This window comes from Macadamia integrifolia, chromosome 1 (genome assembly GCF_013358625.1).
Source record: "Macadamia integrifolia cultivar HAES 741 chromosome 1, SCU_Mint_v3, whole genome shotgun sequence".
Lineage (NCBI taxonomy): Eukaryota > Viridiplantae > Streptophyta > Magnoliopsida > Proteales > Proteaceae > Macadamia > Macadamia integrifolia.
The window spans coordinates 12559167-12570495 of NC_056557.1; positions in this window are offsets into that span (position 1 = coordinate 12559167).

The window sequence follows — 11329 nt, forward strand, 5'->3', positions numbered from 1 at the left end:
TTTTTTTTTTTAAATTACATGGGTTGTTTATTTTTAGTTATTTATTTATTTAATTTTAATTACGTGGCTTGCGTCTTTAAATTCTTAGATGACGAATGGTTAGGATGTTATTTTAGATACATATGTTTAGGACGGTAATTAGAATTAGATCACAACCATTAATCGATTCACTTTCGCATTATTAAAAGAAGTAAAAAAATAAAGTGGCTGCTCTCCCTGTGTTCGACCCGTAGGTACACTGATCTGTATGCTTGCGGTTACATTTTAAATCCCAACAAGTTTTTGGCGCCGTTGCCGGGGAGACAATTCTATGTTATTTTTCGCTTTCTTTTGGTAAATCGGAGTGCTTTGTTTGCTTTGTTTTGTTTTTCCTTTTCTTTTATTAAATTCCTGAGAAGACCAACTTGCAATAATAGTTGTATCGGTGGAAGTCGCCATGCCTCACAGTATGATACAGACAGGTTTCGCCTTGTAGTAGTACCTCATGAATTGACTTGAGCAACCCCGGATCCCTGCCGGTAAGCTCCCAAAAAGCCAAAAAAAAAAAATCAAAAAAATTAAAAAATCATTAAAACAAAAGTTTTGCTATCCATTCTTTTGTGCTTGTCTTACTTTAGTTGTGGGTAGTTTTCTGTTGCATGAGTGTTAGGTGGGTATGTAATACTAAGAGTTGATTAGAAAGAAGAGATCCAACAAGTAGTGACCCTACATGTTTGCTCTCTTTAAAACCCTTCAATATGAGAGACCAATAGCAAAACCCTTCACCTAAATCTCTGAAAGATAGGTTCTACCCTGCTAGAACAGCCCAATTTCCTGCATAGTTCTACCATAAGCCCAAGGCAATAATTTTGAACTCAAATCTCAATACATCACTATATTGCCCCACTTCCATGGGTTGACCTCTGAGGATGCGTACATATTTCTAAGGAAATTTGAAGAGGTATGTGTTCTAATTAAGATCCAATAGCTTTCTGATGATGCTGTTAAGCTTAGGTTTATCACTTTTATATTAATAGACCAAGCTAAGAAGTGGTTGTATGGGTTACCCACAAATTCCAAAACCTCATAGGAACAGTTCACAGTTGTCTTCCTTAAGAATTTTTTCCCAACTCACAATACCAATAAGCTTAGAAGTGATATCCTTCAGTTTAGGCAAAGCCTAGTGAGTCCTTTTCCAAACTTATGGAGAGATTCAAGGATCTACTCCAAGAATGCCCTCACCATATCCTAGACTTATGGAATTTATGTCAAATAATTTATGAGCGTATTGATTACCCAATTAAACAAATGATAGAGTCATGTGCCCTGAGGGATTCACATCCTTTACAGATGAAGGAAAGGCATGGGAATTCTTACTTGACTTAGCTGACAAAACCCGTCAAATGTAGGACCTCAGGCTAGTTTTCCTAGGGCCCCTCTCCTATCATCTTATTAGCAACCCCCTGGGTTTACCAACACTGGAGAGGCAAGTAGAATAAGTGACTTAGAAAAAAATATGGCCCTCCTCATGACAAGCCATCAAAATCTTATGAGAGAACTCACTCAAGTTGTCTCAATTATACGTGAGAGGGAGAAAGAAACTTTACCCAATCAACCAGAGCCTAACTCTAGGCATCATCAGCCTGTTAGTTCACAAACATCAACTAATGCACCACTGAATGTAGTACAAGGTCAAACCCACAAGGGCCCTCTAACCAATGTAATGTTTTTTATATCCTTAGGAGTGGTAGAGAGTACCAAGAGAGCGTTCCTAAATCTTCTTCATCTATTACTCATGTTAACTCTCCTTCAGTCGAGGACATAAGTGTGCCTCTTGTTTCATGTTCGTCTGATGAACCTAAAGATTTTTTTGAAACTAAAGATGATTTGGTTGAGGAAACCAAAAATGATTCTTCTGAATAGGGGCAAGTCCCTAACAGTCCTTATGTTCATCCTGTCCCATTTCCTAATCGCTTGGTAAACAAAAAGAAGACTGCTTCCATGGATAAAATTTTAGAAGTCTTCAAAAAGGTAGAAGTGAACATCCCTCTTTTGGATGCCATATCCCAGATCCCCACCTATGCAAAGGTACTGAAAGATTTGTGTACTCACAAACGTATCACTAGTGTGCCCAAAAAGGCGTTCTTGGCAGGTAACATTAGTTCCATAATTACTCAGCCTATAGCAGCCAAGTATAAGGATCCAGGGAGCCCTACCATATCTTGTGTCATAGGCAACACCTACATTGAGCATGCCTTACTTGACCTTGGCGCAAGTGTGAATCTTTTACCTTACCATGTGTACAAGCAACTTGTATTGGGAGAATTGAAAACCACTGGAATTACTCTTCAGTTGGCAGATAGGTCTGTTAAAATTCCTAAAGGGATGGTTAAGGATGTCTTACTAAAGGTGGGGAAATTTATTTTTCCTGTTGATTTCATTGTGTTAGATACCAAGCCCTTCTCAACCAAGGATGAGATCCCAATAATTCTACGAAGACCATTCTTGGCTACCAGTAATGCATTAATCAACTGCCGAAGTTGTTTCCTAAGATTATCTTTTGGTAACCAAACTATTGAGTTTAACATGTTTAGGATAGGCAAGCAACCACATATGGAAGAAGAGATTAATATGATCGAGGATTTTCTGGATTTTTCGGATAATTTAATTACCAACTTTGATATTAATTTTGATTCAGAATTCCAAGAGTGTATGGATGAGTTGGATGATAAGTCTTCACACACCTGTGGAGCCCTTAGGACCCCTTTCCAATTCCATTCCCAAACCTTCCATAGATGAGCCCCCTAAGCTAGATCTTAAGGAGTTGCCATCTAATTTGAGGTATGCTTTCCTAGGGCCTGACCAGACTCTTCCTATAATAATTTCTTCAAATTTGATTTCTAGCCAGGAAGAGGAGTTACTTAAAGTATTAAAAGATAATAAGGAAGCCCTAGGTTGGACCATGACTGATATCAAGGGTATAAGCCCTTCTATTGTGCAACATCATATACATCTTATAGAGGATTCCAAACCATCCACGGAACCCCAAAGAAGAGCTAACCCAGTGATGATGGAAGCTACTAAGAAAGAGATCCTAAAGTGCTTGGATCATGGAATAATTTATCCTATTTCTGACAGCCAATGGGTAAGCCTAGTTCATGTAGTGCCTAAGAAGTCTGGTGTGACTATAGTTCCCAATGCCAATAATGAACTAATTCCAACTCGTGTTCAATTTGGGTGGAGAGTGTACATAGACTACAGAAAAATTAATGTGGCAACCTGGAAGGACCACTTCTCATTGCCATTCATTGACCAGATGTTAGAGAGGTTAGCTAGACATGAATACTATTGTTTTCTTGATTGATATTCCGGCTATAACCAGATCCCAATTGCTTTAGAGGACCAACATAAGACCACTTTTACATGCCCATATGGAAAATTTGCTTGAAGGTGTATGCCCTTTGGGCTTTGCAATGCCCCTGCTACGTTCCAATGATGCATGATGAACATATTTTTTGACATTGTCAAAAAATTATTAGAAGTATTTATGGATGACTTTTCAATTCATGGGAATTTCTATTCTGAATGTCTTCATCTTCTTTCTATAGTTTTGAAAAGGTGCATATCTAAGAATTTGATTTTGAATTGGGAGAAATGCCATTTTATGGTTAAATCTGGAATTGTTTTAGGCCATGTAATATCTAAGGAGAGAATTAAGGTAGATAGAGCCAAAGTGGATTTAATAGATAATTTACCACCTCCTCAATCAGTTAAGGACATTCGGTCTTTTCTAGGGCATGCGGACTTCTACAGAAGGTTTATTAAGAACTTTAGTCAGTTAGCCTGACCTCTCACTTCATTACTTGCCAAAGATCAAACTTTTGAGTTTTTTAAAGAGTGCCTAGAATCCTTCAAACAACTTAAGAAGGAGTTCACCAAGGCACCCATTGTTCAACCACTTGTTTGGACTGAACCTTTTGAACTGATGTGTGATGCTTCGGATTTTGCCATAGGAGCGGTTTTGGGTCAAAAGATTAATAAGTTGCCCACTATCATTTGTTATGCTAGTAGGACCTTAAATGATGCACAACTCAATTATACAACCATTGAAAAGGAATTTTTAGCGGTTGTGTTTGCAATAGAAAAGTTTCGGTCTTACTTAGTTGGTTCACATGTGGTGTGTATACTGATCATTCTGCTTTTAGATACTTAGTTTAGAAGAAGGATGCCAAAGCCCATCTCATTAGGTGGGTTTTATTTTGCAAGAGTTTGATTTAGAAATTAGGGATAAAAAAGGAGTTAAAACCTTAGTTGTAGACCATTTATCCCGGTTTCCCAATTCCTTGACTGTTGATTCTCCAGTCAATGAGAACTTTCTAGATGAATAGTTATTTGCAGTGTCCAGTGAACCATGGTTTGTTAACATTGTCAACTTCTTAGTTTCAAGTGTGACTCCAGATCATTGGTCCACCCAAGATAAGTATAGGTTTCATTCCCAATTTAAGCACTTTTTCTGGGATGATCCTTATTTGTTTAAGATATGTCAGATTAGATTATCCGACGATGTGTTCCTGATCATGAGCAACATTCTATTCTCTCTTTTTGTCATGATCATGCATGTGGTGGACACTTTGGACCTAAGAAGACTACCACAAAGGTTCTCCAATGCAGATTTTTTTGGCCCACTCTTTTTAGAGATGCTTTTGATTTTTGTAAAGCCTGTCCCACCTGCCAGTCTTTGGCCGTATCAATAAGGAACATGATGCCCCTCAACCCTATTTTGGTAGTTGAGATCTTTGATGTATGGGGCATCAATTTTATGGGACCATTCCCTAATTCCTTTGGGAATCTATACATACTTTTGGCTGTTGATTATGTTTATAAATGGATAGAGGCCATACCTTGTAAAATCAATGACAACAAAGTAGTGGTACAGTTTCTAAAAGAGAACATTTTTTCCCGCTTTGGTGCACCACATGCAATAATTAGTGATAGGGGTACTTATTTTTATAATCGGCCTTTTGAGGCCTTAATGAAAAAGTATGGGATCACCCACAAGTTATCTACCCCTTATCACCCCCAAACTAGTGGCCAAGTGGAGGTGTCTAATAGGCAGATCAAACAAATCTTGGAGAAAACTGTTAATCCCAATCGTAAGGACTGGCCGCTTAGGCTCATTGATGCCTTATGGGCCCATCGGACTATATTCAAGACCGATCTTGGTCAGTCTACCTACCGTTTGGTGTATGAGAAAGCTTGTCACTTACCAGTTGAGTTGGAGCATAAGGCCTTTTGGGCCATCAAGAAGCTCAACTTTGATTTGTTTGATGCGGGAATTCATCGTAGGCTCCAACTGTCTGAGTTGGAGGAACTTATGAATGAAGCCTATGAAAGTTCTAGGATTTACAAGGAAAAGACCAAAGCTTTCCATGATAAACACATTCTGCGTAAATCTTTTACAATTGGTGATAAGGTCTTATTGTACAACTCTCGATTGCATCTTTTCCCTGATAAGCTTAGATCCCGATGGGATGGCTCGTTTATTGTCCATAATGTATATCCCCATGGGGCTGTGGAGATTCTAAATCCAGGAATAAGGGTAATTTTGAAGGTTAATGGTCAGCGTTTAAAACCATTCCTCGAGTTTCCTAATACTGGTAGTGAAGAGGTTATGGATCTCTATGAACCTCTTTATATAGATGACTAACTTTTAATCAGGTATGACCCCTTGCATTGTCTTCATTTTTAATTCTTTCCATGCATTGAGGACATTACATGATTTAAGTGTGGGGGAGGGAAACCAGTTTCTGTTTTTTCCACTTTGTTTTATTTGTTTTTCTTTTTATTTTTTTGAGCTTGCTAAAAGATAAAGTCTTACTTTGGCTTTTGGCCAATGATCATACCATTCAGTTGCTTGATGTATGAAAATAAAAGTTTTGACTAAGGTACCCATTTTGAACGTATAAAAACCCTATTGAGAAGAAAGAAACAAGCCTGTGTCTTGAGATGAGACTTTCTTTTGAAAAATAAGAGATCCTTGTTTTATGGTGTTGGACTATATATAATTCTATGAGTTCCTTATACTTTTGATTTGGAGTTGAGACCTTCTTTTTAATTTGGCATGGGTTGACAAATGCATAATTTTAAATAAAATGTGAAATGTGGTATAAAGAAGAATAAGAGTTGATTCCATTAGAACTAGATAGGGCATTACGCCTCAAGAAGCGTGGTGTCTTGATCAAAATTCCTTGAGAGGAAACTTCTGAAGGAACTCTAGCATCACTGTCTTTGTGGGTATATGCAGAAAGTGAAGCTACATAGTAACTTGGGTGTCTGGTGTTTGCACCACCATATTATTCAGGCCAAAATTAGTGGAGTAGAATAGAGTTTAAGCAAAAAAGAAAAAAGGAAAAAAATGTGCAAATGTCATTAATGCTTAGTAATATGTTTTGGTCAAAAACACTCCAACGCCTTAGTCATTGGTTCCCTATTTCTTTACAAGTGGTTTTGCCTTAAGATAAGGATGTTTTGGAAGAGACAAGGTGAGTTCCAAATTAAGAAATATGCTAGTGCCTGGAATTGATAAAGGGTAATAAAAGTTCGAGTGTGGGGGTCCCTTGTAAAAAAAATTATCTTTGCTCTAGATTGGTATGAGCCTTACCTTTAGCCAAGGTTAGGATTTATTTATTCTGAATTTTTGGTGTATATTCACTGCAAATACCCACGAGACACAACTCATCCACTAGGGCAACTTAGGTGTTTAAAGTCTTGTTGCACGTGCTAAATGCAACCGTGATTCCTACGAAAGTGGGTTAGGCTTTTTCTTTCATTTCTTTATTTATTTATCTTGCTTGAGGACGAACAAAAGTAAAGTATGGGGAAATTTGATAAGCACAATAATATGTGAAATCTTAGGAATATAAGTGTACATTTTGCCCCACTTTGGATAGTACTACTTTTATTTTTCTTATTTTTTTTAGTTTCCAAGTCTACAAGAAAAAGTGTTTAAAGTGAATTAAGAACCAGTCCAAAGGTGGGACCCACTCATTGGTACCACATCCTCTCTCCTACAAAATTCTGAAGATTATTTTCTCTCCTTGCCACCTCAAAAGATCTTGAAGATGCTATGCAGAGATTCCTTTCTGATTTAATCAAGATTGCAAGATATTGGTGAATATTGTAAGGAAGGAATAGAATTTGTTAATTTTAGAAATAGATTCTCTCTTTCCTCACACAATATCTCATAGAATGAGGATTTTTACCAAGATTTTATTTTATTTTATTTTCTTTCTTTTCTTAAAGAAGACTTGTAGAAGGAAGGAGGCAAGAAAAAAACCCTATAAAAGCCCCTTCCTCCCCCCTCCTATTTTATTAATCCCCTTAGTTTATTTTCTAGTTTATGCTTAGTTTTCTTCTCTCTCTCTCTCTCTCTCTCTCTCTCTCACTCTTTTGTTTTAGTTCTTCTCTATTTTTGCTTTAATCACTTTTGTAATAGTTTTTTATGTCAATTAATGCAAGCACTCTTTTATTCTTATTCAGCCTTTTATGTTTATGATTTATGCAATTGAGTTGTAATTTTTAAAGTTATAGTTCTAGGCTTAGATCTAGGTGATAAGATCACGAGCCGTCGAGCATCTTTTTTTTTTCAAGTTCAGTTTTTTTTTTAAGATTTGTTTTCTCTAGTACTAGAAATTTCAGATTTGGTTTATTCCAGATCTGGTTTTTAGTACTGGTAGTATCTCAAATCACCCAAGCTTTCAAGTTTAAGCATTGATTCAAGTAAGTAGGTTCCTTCAGTAGTCTTCTCTCCCCCCTCTCATTCCTTCTTCTGACTACCTTTTCTTTCTTAATTTAGGATTTTAATTTTAGTCGTTACATTATTGCTATCCCTTTCCCTCGAGGTTCATGTCTAGTGTATGTGTTGGCTTTGCCCCTCCTAGTCATAAAACCATCAATTTATTGCTTTTATTTTAATTGTCTCCCTTTCCCTAAAGCCAAGTAGAGTAACCCTTGTAAAAGTGACTCTCTGGTCAAGTAAGGAAGCTCATATTATAATGCATCCCTCGAGCTACGTAGAGAAACCTACTTGTGAGTCTCTCTCTAGCTTTATCCCCTTTCTTTTACTTTATTTTAATTTCAACATCTTTTTTCCTTTATTATTTTTTTTTAAATTACGTGGGTTGTTTATTTTCAGTTATTTATTTATTTAATTTTAATTGCGTGTCTTGCATCTTTAAATTCTTAGATGACGAATGGTTAGGATGTTATTTTAGATATATATTTTTAGGACGATAATTATAATTAGATCACAACCATTAATCGGTTCACTTTCGCATTATTAAAAGAAGTAAAAAAATGAAGTGGCTACTCTCCCATTGTGTTTGACCCGTATCTACACTGATCCGTACGCTTGCGGTTACATTTTAAATTCCAGCAGTCATTTTGATCGGATTCATTTATATATGAAAGGTAAAAAATGGACCTTTACTCTCTCCCGTGGGGGGTTTTTAGGGTTTTGAATAGGAGAATATTTCTATCAGCATCTCTGTCGGTCGAAACTTAGAAGTCGCACCCAAGAGCCATATTTCATCATAGCTAGAGGAGGGTGACAAAATTGGGTGTCTACAGAATGCCCCTCTTTGGCCGAGGCTTGTGCCAATAGCCAAAGGGCAAAGAAAATAACGACCACATTTTGTCACCCAGAGCATATACTGCCGTCATATTGCTCAATTATGAAGGATTTAAAAAAAAATGCAACAGATAATATCTCTAAAGTTTTAGGACTTACCTGGGCTACCCATTGGGGGAAAGGAATTCATTGCTCTTTCAATCCTACAAAAAAAAATTATCACTTTGATCCTGATTCTTCCTTAATTGGGCTTCGCATGTGCCAGTTTAGGGAATATGGTCTCCAGGCTGGGTCTTTTGAGCCAATCTGGACTATCTGGGACTGATCATTACAAGAGAGGAATTCGTTGCTCTTCTAATCTTGCAACAAGTAAAAAATGTTTAATGCTTGGATTTTCCTTAGCTGCGCTACACATGTGCCAGTTCAGGGATTTGGTTTATGAGATCAGGCCACGGCGATCCGATTCAAAGAAAATGGGTCTCTTATGGTCGGGTTAACAACATTGGGCCACCTGGGGCTGGATAAATGTGATTGGGTCACCTGGAGCCATTCAATGAGATTGCACCGTCTGGGGCCGGATCAATGGGATTGGGCCACCTGGGGCCGAGTAAATGCAATTGGGCACCTTAGGGCTGGTTAATGAGATTCGACTACCTGGGGCCGGGTAATGAGATGGTTGATGATACCTATTTGTGCCGGTTGGCCCTTGTAGAGACCCTAAAGTTTAATCCAACACTAGTGGGGGCCCTGATGGAGCGGCGGTGGCCGAGTACTCACACTTTCCACCTTCCTGTTGGCAAGGTTACCATTACACCCATGTGCTCTATGCCTTGATAGACATTCCATTTAGTGGTAGAACCCTGACCCTACCTGCAGGATTCCAGACTGCCAAGGAGTTTATAGATATGACCGGTATAACCATTAAAGCTGGCAAAATGTGCATCCGCCTAGAGGAGATTAGTACCCGATGGTGGAAAGTTGGCCTAGGGGAGAATCCAGGCAATATGTTTCAGATAGCACGTTCCTTCCTGCTATTTGCCATGGGTCAGTGCCTCTTCAGTGACCTCTGAGGGGGAGTAGATATCCACCTAGTGTACTTCGTCAAAGATCTTCGCACAATAGATACCTAGGACTAGGATAGGGCCGCCTATGTGTATCTCCTGTAGTCCTTAGACCTGCTGTCCTATGGGGATAGGGGCCTTAAGGGGGCAGGCTACATCATCCAGGTAACTTTCCTTCTCATATCTATTTCCTTTCAGTCATTTGATCTGCACTTTCTTACTTTCATTTCTTGAAACAACCCTTGTGTTTTGAGCATCTGGGAACCATGGCCCCTAAACTGAGGGATCCTGAGAAATTCTTTTTCCCCCTGGCCACAAAATAGAGAGATAACCAGGTGGTCCGAGCTCGACGCCATCCTCCGGGGACCACCGCTCATTCCTTTTTGAACGATCTCATTGAGGTATTCCATATCTGACGTTGAAATTCTATCTGCTTGATGTTGTACTTACCCTTCCTTTGTTTTGTAGGTTACTTGGAGACCATTCCATGACTTTGTGTTTCCGGATTCCGAGAGAGTCATCTGAGCTCATCAATTGTCTGAGAACCAAGTTCTTTTCCAGGGCCTGTGGGGCCATGCCTGGTACTTTGGAGAGAGAGTAGTACCTCAGTGGTCAGACATCATCCACGTCCTTCTCCTAGTCTTCCTCCACCCACCATGCACTGTCTAGAGATCATCCCAAAAGACGAGATGAAGCCCTTAGTTAACGGAGTATGGGAGGACTCCTTTCTTGATCCAGATAGGGACTGCAGAGCCTTCCTAGAGAAGGAGACAGTGTGTACCCCTCTCGGTCCCGATGCTCCAGCTGTATGTTACCCTTTCTTGAGTATTTCTTTCTGATTTTTTCTTGTTTTGGTCTTAACTGATGTTTTTTCAGGGGAGAGTGAGACATGTAGATCCTTTTGTTGTTCGGTCGCATGCCAGTGCTACTGATCCTTCATAAGCAGGGCCCTCTACCAATGTTGGCGGGTCTCTAAGGGTTGCTAAAGTCCCCTTTCGTGGCTTCCCTGACTGGACTTATCCCAACTCAGCCAACCCTAGTCTTCTTCATCTTCTGGAGCCGAACACAGATGTAGATGCTTCCCTTAGGCTGCCTATTCCTTATGATTATGTAAGTATCTGATCATTTTCCAATTAACTCTTGATTTCCTTGGCTGATATACTCTTTCTCAGGTGTCCCCGGAGGTCTATGCTGAGATTAGGAGGATGCACTATGGCTTGTGTGAGGTGATAGTTGCCAAGGATCAGAAGATTGCCCAGCAAGGTGCATTGATTAAGGACCTGACCCAAAGGCTGGAGCAGGTTGGACTAGCATCTATGGATTCCCTGGTGCTTCATAAAGATGGTTCAGAGTACAGTTCAGATGATGGCTTCTGACCATTAGAGATTTGTTCCTGCATTCACTGAAAACACAAACACATGGATAGTTTTTTTCTTTTTTCTTTTTCCCTCCCCTTGTTCTTTCATCATTTTATTTCAGCATCTTATGGAAACTTACTTTTGGCACAAAGAAAACCTTTTTTTTTTTGTTTGCATGCAATGCTTAGGCACAATCAATTCCATAACTCAAGTCATAATTAGAATAATCAGGATAACAAGAAAATCCAAGTACTTCCTCATTCCATTACCAAGTGAATTACATGAAAAGGGGGACTATTTTC